General features: G+C 40.6%; 1 pseudogene across 1 annotated transcript; it reads left to right on the forward strand.

Moving 5' to 3' along the window:
* The first annotated feature begins 742 nt into the window (after window positions 1–742).
* LOC149828089 (protein NDL2 pseudogene) lies at window positions 743–3,937 on the forward strand (annotated as a pseudogene). Its single transcript, XR_016434711.1, has 3 exons — window positions 743–817; window positions 1,152–1,207; window positions 2,711–3,937. The product of XR_016434711.1 is annotated as a protein NDL2 pseudogene (transcript).
* Window positions 3,938–6,886: the final 2,949 nt, after the last annotated feature.

The raw sequence follows: 6,886 nt of genomic DNA on the forward strand, positions 1-6,886 counted from the left end.
TGGACTGTTTTTCTTTCCAATTGAATGTTGTTTTTTCTGTTAGGCAAATAAATTGTTTTCTTTGTGTAGTCTTTATGTATTCATTCTTCCTGCAGGCTTAAAGAGGTCCTTTGCTTGGGTGTCACAGCAGGGGCTTACGTTCTTACACTTTTTGCTGTAGGTTTTATATCTTCCAGCTTGGTTCTAGCATGTCTTTCACATTCCATATCTCTAATAGCTAACTAATCATTAGGTCTCTCATTTTGTGATGCAGCTGAAATACAGAGAACGTGTTCTTGGTCTGATACTTGTTTCACCACTTTGCAGAGCCCCTTCTTGGACAGAATGGTTTTACAATAAGGTATTGACTGTTGCTTTGATGACATATCTCCAGGGCAAACCGGTAGTTCAGTTATGGTATTCAAATACAAGATGTTGAACTTCAGAACCCCACAACTCTACTAAAATCACCTTGAATCCAAGTCCTAATCCTTTTCAGAGTCAGGATTATTGTTGTTGTTATTGTTGTCTCCCAGCTTCACTTGTCCCTGTTAAGTCCCGAGTTCCAAATTTGCATAAATGCATTCTTCTGTGACACGTTTGTGATTCATGGGGTGATCTCTGCAGGTGATGACAAACTTGCTCCACTTCTATGGTATGTGTGGTGTGCTGAAGGAGTGCCTGCTCCAGAGATACTTCAGCAAGGTTGTTGGATGTTCATATTCCTGCTGATCTTTATCCATATAACATGGTCTAAGCCTAGGTGGTTATCCTGTTTCAGGAAGTTCGTGGTGGTCTGCAAGGTGTGGAATCTGACATTGTGCAAGCATGTCGAAGGGTAAATAAATTTTGTTTCATTCTTCAAAAAATAGTCGAAAACTCTGATGTCAACTGTAGTGAGACCTTGCTAGTTTTGAAAGCATGCAGAAGTTCTATAATGTTTTGCAAATACCAGGTTAACAGTTGCTTAGGACCTACACATCTTCTTTTTCCCTCTCTCCCTGGTAAAAGAGAAAATGGTGTGTACCGTAATCCATGTAGAACTGATCTAGAATTTGGGATAATGAATCTAATACAGCTCCCAGGCACATTAATCTCTCAGATATATCTGATTCTCTCTTGTTGGCTGCTCTGCTAATATGGCATTCTGACAATGTTTTTTCTTTTTACAGCTGCTGGATGAGCGGCAGAGCACAAATGTAATGCGCTTCCTCCAGGCTATTAATCAGTAAGTTCTTTGCATGGTAACTACCTTCTTCTTTATTTCATTCCGCCAGGGTGGTCTGACTTCACTTGTTGTGCTCCTTGATTTCTCTAAGCAAAAGGAATCTTGCAACCGTTGCTTGCTAGGGTGAAGAATCCTAGACATCATTGAACCTCAGTGCATGGTTATAAGAAGATTCTAAATATCATGAATGCAATAGGGTTGGTTGTTTCACATCTCAGCACCATAGGGTCAATACATTAAAACCAAACAATTAGTTGTCAACTCATTGTTTGCCTTGCTTGAAGTCGATTGTTGCATCTCTGGGCTTGATTTTTGTCTGTCGATCTGAAAACTAAATATAAGCTCTGAATTTTCCTCTGTCAATCTGATAGTGTAAGATAAAGATTAAAGTGCATTTGTTGGGTTGAGATTGCATATCCTGGGCTGAGTTTAGTTGAGTTACAAAATCCTGACTGATATTACAACCAGGTGCATGTGATGTTCTTGGCTCCATCCTAGATTGTTTACTTATCCAATGGGATTGGCCCTATGCGTAACCTGATAGAAAAGATTAGACACAATGAATATGTTAAGCAAATGTTCTTGAGACTAGGTACGGACCACTTGTTTGTCAAATGCACACCTGAATCTCATCTCAGAGCATCCTTGTCATTCGAGATCTGAGTAGACCACACTAATTTTAAGGAGCTACTGAAGATACCTGTCTTCATTGCCCAGCATTGCTTTGTAAATTGTAATTGACTGATATGGTTACCTAACCTGGCCAGTATTAGTCTTTGCACACTGGAAGTCATGCATAGTCAACTTTATTCTGTTTCCCCTATTTTTTCTGTTAGAGAACATGAGAGATAGTGTCTTCCACTTTTTTAACAGCTCTCTTGTTGCATATATGTCCTACAATGGCTAGACCGATGCCCTACTGAGCTATATTTAAAATCTAGGCTATGCAGCAACTTGTCGAAAGCTCAAATTAGTCTCTTGATCAGATCCCACTGTGTTGTCTTTGGTGGTCAATGGGGGTGAGCTGACTAACCAAAGATTATTTGTTTTCTCATCAAAACCCCTTTCTTCATGGTCATATTTCTCATATTTTTTGTAGCAATAAGCTGGCCCTGTACGTGGCCACAGCGATAGAAATCTAGTTCTTCCCAATAATTATGAAAAATGAAATGGTTGATAGTTCTTCACCATATTCCTGCACGTGGTCATGTCTGTGCCAGTTTCCCAGCTGGAGTTACTTGCAAAAGGACCATTATCTGTATGTTGATGCATCATGTTACCTACTTCTTTCGTCCTAACAGACAGTAAACTGCCAACTATAATCATTTGTATCTTAATATAATGGAAGACCATGAAATGGTCATCTTGGTCCTCTTTTTGTCCTGTGTCCCTTTTGTATGCATGCAAATGTGGTGGTAGGGATCCCCAATGCATGTTTCTTGATTTTTCCTGGGCATCACCTGCTGTTTCCTTGTTGTTATGTGATGGTTTTCATGATTTCAGGAGACACGACCTCACTGAAGGCCTGCAGAAGCTGCAGTGTAGGACCCTCGTCTTTGTGGGTGAGAACAGCCCTTTCCATTCAGAGGCGCTGCACATGAATTCCAAGATGGACAAGAGGATCAATGCCGTGGTCCAGGTACACACTCTCATTTAGACATACTTGTCCTGCCATGTGTTAATTATGGGCTGGACCCTCCACGGTGTATGTTGTTTTTGTCTTGAGTTTCAGATTCTGTTTCCACATCATTTTCTGGAGGACCAACATGCCCCTTTTCTGTGTGACTATTTATGGTTTACACCTTTTGTGGATTAGTGGTATCACGTGCTGATATCTTTGGACGTTCAAAAAATAGCCGTTCTCTGATGGATTTTCTTTTTGCATGTCTGTGTTGGTATTGTGAAATGACCGAGTTGAGTTTGTTCTCATTCTGATTTGTGGAATGGCAAATCTGTATAGGACCACTGCTTCTCACCCCATCCTCATCCTTGTATCTCTGACCACATCAAACTGGTTTCTTTACCTAACAAAACCTATCTCTGCATTGCTTTTGCGTTTACAAGCAGTTTATACACTTGTGAATTCTGATGGTTTGCTTTATGATTGGATGCTGATATTCATTTAATTAGTTGGTGGTGGTGAAAACAGGTTCAAGCATGTGGGTCTCTAGTCACAGAAGAGCAGCCACAAGCAATGCTTATTCCAATTGAGTACTTCTTGATGACATATGGATTTTATAGGCCGACTGTAGTGTTTTCACCTAAGGCAGTCTCTTGCTCATCTCTCTCAGTGAGTCCATGCATCTCACCTGAACTTCTGTCCTCAGAGAGCCTGGGTGTCAAGCTCAAGCCCATTAGAACACGTGTATCCATGGAAGATTGATGCAGATCGCATTTGTATGAAGTTTTCTTTGCATGTTGATTTTGGATTGTAGCTTGTGGCTTGCAAACATGCAGCACCTGTAATTTAGATTTGTGGTTGGGCATCTTGGGGAAGCTTATATGGGCATATTGAAGAGGACCTCCGAGGTTTTATTTGTATTTTAGATGATCCACACTTGAGGCAACTGTAGGTTGTAGTATAAAGATTTTGAGTAGTCGATTCTTTGGGGGAGGGGAGGGGGAAGATGTTACATTGCATTCCAGCTTGTAGAGTGTGGGTCAATGAGAAATTGCATCAGGCTGGACTTTGCGTATTGCAACATTCAATAACGGCATTATTCTTATGAATTATGATTCTTGGCATTATTCTTATGAATTATGATTCTTGGCATTATTCTTATGAATTATGATTCTTTGTTTTTTTTCCATGTTTTGTTACCCGGCCTTCTTTCACATGGTATAACAAATCATTTTTTAAAATGTGTCATGGCACCCAATGTGGTGCAACATTCAATAACGGCCTTCTTATCGCCTAAGCAGTTGGCCCAAAAAGCAACACGTTGCCTCTTGAAATCCCTGCCAAATTGGGTGCTGTTTTGAGTGATTTTTTTGACGTGTTTGTTGAGCCCTATGGGTTGCCTCCTATCAGGTCACGAGACAATGTTAGACCCTATCAATATGCACACTCCAAAAAAGATGAGATATAAAAATAAGTGGGAGAGATGCTGCAACAGTGGATCATCCACCCTAGCATGAGTTCTTTCTCTTGGCCCTTGCTTTTTTGCTGAAAAAGAAAGATGTAACATGACACTTTTGCATTGATTATCATGCGTTGAATGAAATAACAGTGAATGACAAATTCTCGATCTCGGCGATCAAAGAGCTTTCGGATGAGCTATATGTCACCTCCTTCACTAAGTTGAATCTTCATTCCAGGTACCACCAAGCAAGGATGGCTGATGATGACATCCACAAGACAACATTTAGGTCGCATGAGGATCTATACGAGTTTCTGGTCATGTCCTTTGGGTTGATCATTATACCGGTTACATTTCAGGCCATAATGATTGATGTTTTCAAATCACACCTCCGAAAGTTTGTGCTTGCATGTTTTGATAATATATTGGTGTATAGCCAGTCTTGGGAGGATCATTTGCAGCACGAGAGGTAATAAGAATATTAAGAGAACCATTTGATTGCTAAGATATTCAAGTAAATTTTTTTGGACAAACTAAGGTGAGTTACCTTGTCCCTATATATTCGGTTTTAGAGTTCAGGCTGACCCAGACAAACTGGAGGCTATGAGAGCATGACCCAAGCCACGGTACTGCATGAATTCTTGAGGCTAATCAGCTATTATCGAAGGTTTGTTCGAGATTATAGTATTATTGCTCAGCCATTAACAACCCTCTTGGAAAAGGACAGGTTTAAGTGGTCTGAGAAGGTTACCCGTGCCTTCGAGCAATTAAAGGATGCCATGTGTCATGCATCAGTGCTAGCTTTGCCCTATTTCTTTAAGGTATTCATAGTTGAAACAAATGCTTGTGACAACGGTATGGGGGTTATCTTCTCCCTAGAGAGACACCCAATAGCGTATATAAGCAAGTCTTTGCCAAATTGGAGTCGTACCTTTTCACTTACGACAAGAGAATGCTTGCTATGGTGCTAGTGGTGGAGAAGTAATACCCTTACCTACTTGAACAATATTTTTTTTGCTTTGAACTGATCATTAAAGTCTGAAATACTTCTTGGAGTAAAGGATCACCACAGTTAGTTAGCAGATGTGGGTTGCGGGTTGCCGAGTTAATGGGATACAACTTTAAAATTCGGTATAAGAAGGGGGTAGACAATTGAGTTGTCGATGCTCTTTTTCGGGTATTCAAAGAGGCATCAATTTTGCACACACTCACCACTGTGAATTGTAATGTTTTGATCCAGGCATGTAACCCCCAAAAGGGGTATGATATTATTGAAAAGGTGGTGTGTGAGTTGGGTAAAGATCTAGGAAGTCACCCTAACTACACATTTAGAGGTTGGATCCTTTTCTATAAGGGATAAATCTATCTTCCTCCCAATAGTGATGTGATCCTGGATTTTCTTTTTGAGATGCATGATTCATTTAGTGCTGGACATGGGGGTATGTCCAAGACCTACCAAAGAGTGAAATCTCTCTTTTATTGGCCAAGCATAAAGAGATATGTCTGTTAATATGTGAAGAAGTGTCTGGCTTGGCAGGCCAACAAATATGAGGCTATGAAGTCGCTTGTCTTGCTTCAACTCCTGTTGATTCTAGATTGAGCTTGGCAAGATATTTTCATGAATTTCGTGAAATCTCTCTCACTGTGTGAGTGAAAGGAGGTTATCATGACTGTAGTTGATCAATTCTCTAAGTATGCACAATTTATTGCCTTGCCTATGGAGTATTTTGTCGAACTTGCAGCTAAACAGTTTTTAAACTATGTAGTGAAATTACATGGAATGCTCCAGAGCATCATGAGTGATAGAGACTCAATATTCTTGCGTTAGTTTTGGACCACATACTTCAAGTTAAGTGAGACCAAACCGAACTACAGTACAACCCATCACCCACAAACAAAGATTGTTAATAAGACTATAAAAACTTATCTTCGTTGTTTTGTGGGAGACCACCCAAATTGTTGGCTCCAGTTCCTTCCATGAGCAGAGCATGCTCACAACACCAGCCACCACACATCCATAGAGATGACACCCTTTGAGGCCTTGTATGGCTTTCCTCCACTTGCGATTGTTGCATATGCGCATGGGAGTGCAACTTTTCCCGAAGTAGATCATGATCTCTAAACACGCGATGAGATTATGACAGTTTTGAAACTGAACATAGCCAAGGCCCAACAAATGATGAAACAATTGTGTGATAAGGACCAATCAAACCGTGCCTTTGATGTGGGTGACTGGGTTTGGCTGACACGGAGGCCCCATGGCTAGAAGACATTATTAGGGCAAGAGTAGTATGGGCCATACAAGGTAGAAGAGCGAGTTGGGAGGCTTGCGTACCGACTCATGCTTCTCAAAGAAATGAAGATACATCCATTTTTCATGTGTCTCACCTCAAGCCATTCCATAGTGAGCCTCTGAAGGTTGTAGATGTGCCCCATCCCATGACCATACTCAAAACAAAGAGGTTGCAAAAGTATGATCGGATGATGCAAAAGCACCTCATTGAGTGAAAACTTGAAGGAAAGAAAATGACTTCATGGGAGTGAAAATTCAATTTGAAGAAAAAGTTTATGAACTTCGAACCTTGGGGGCAAGGTGAAT

The sequence above is a fragment of the Nuphar pumila genome, chromosome 10, assembly GCF_984573655.1.
Source record: "Nuphar pumila chromosome 10, dmNupPumi1.hap1.1, whole genome shotgun sequence".
Lineage (NCBI taxonomy): Eukaryota > Viridiplantae > Streptophyta > Magnoliopsida > Nymphaeales > Nymphaeaceae > Nuphar > Nuphar pumila.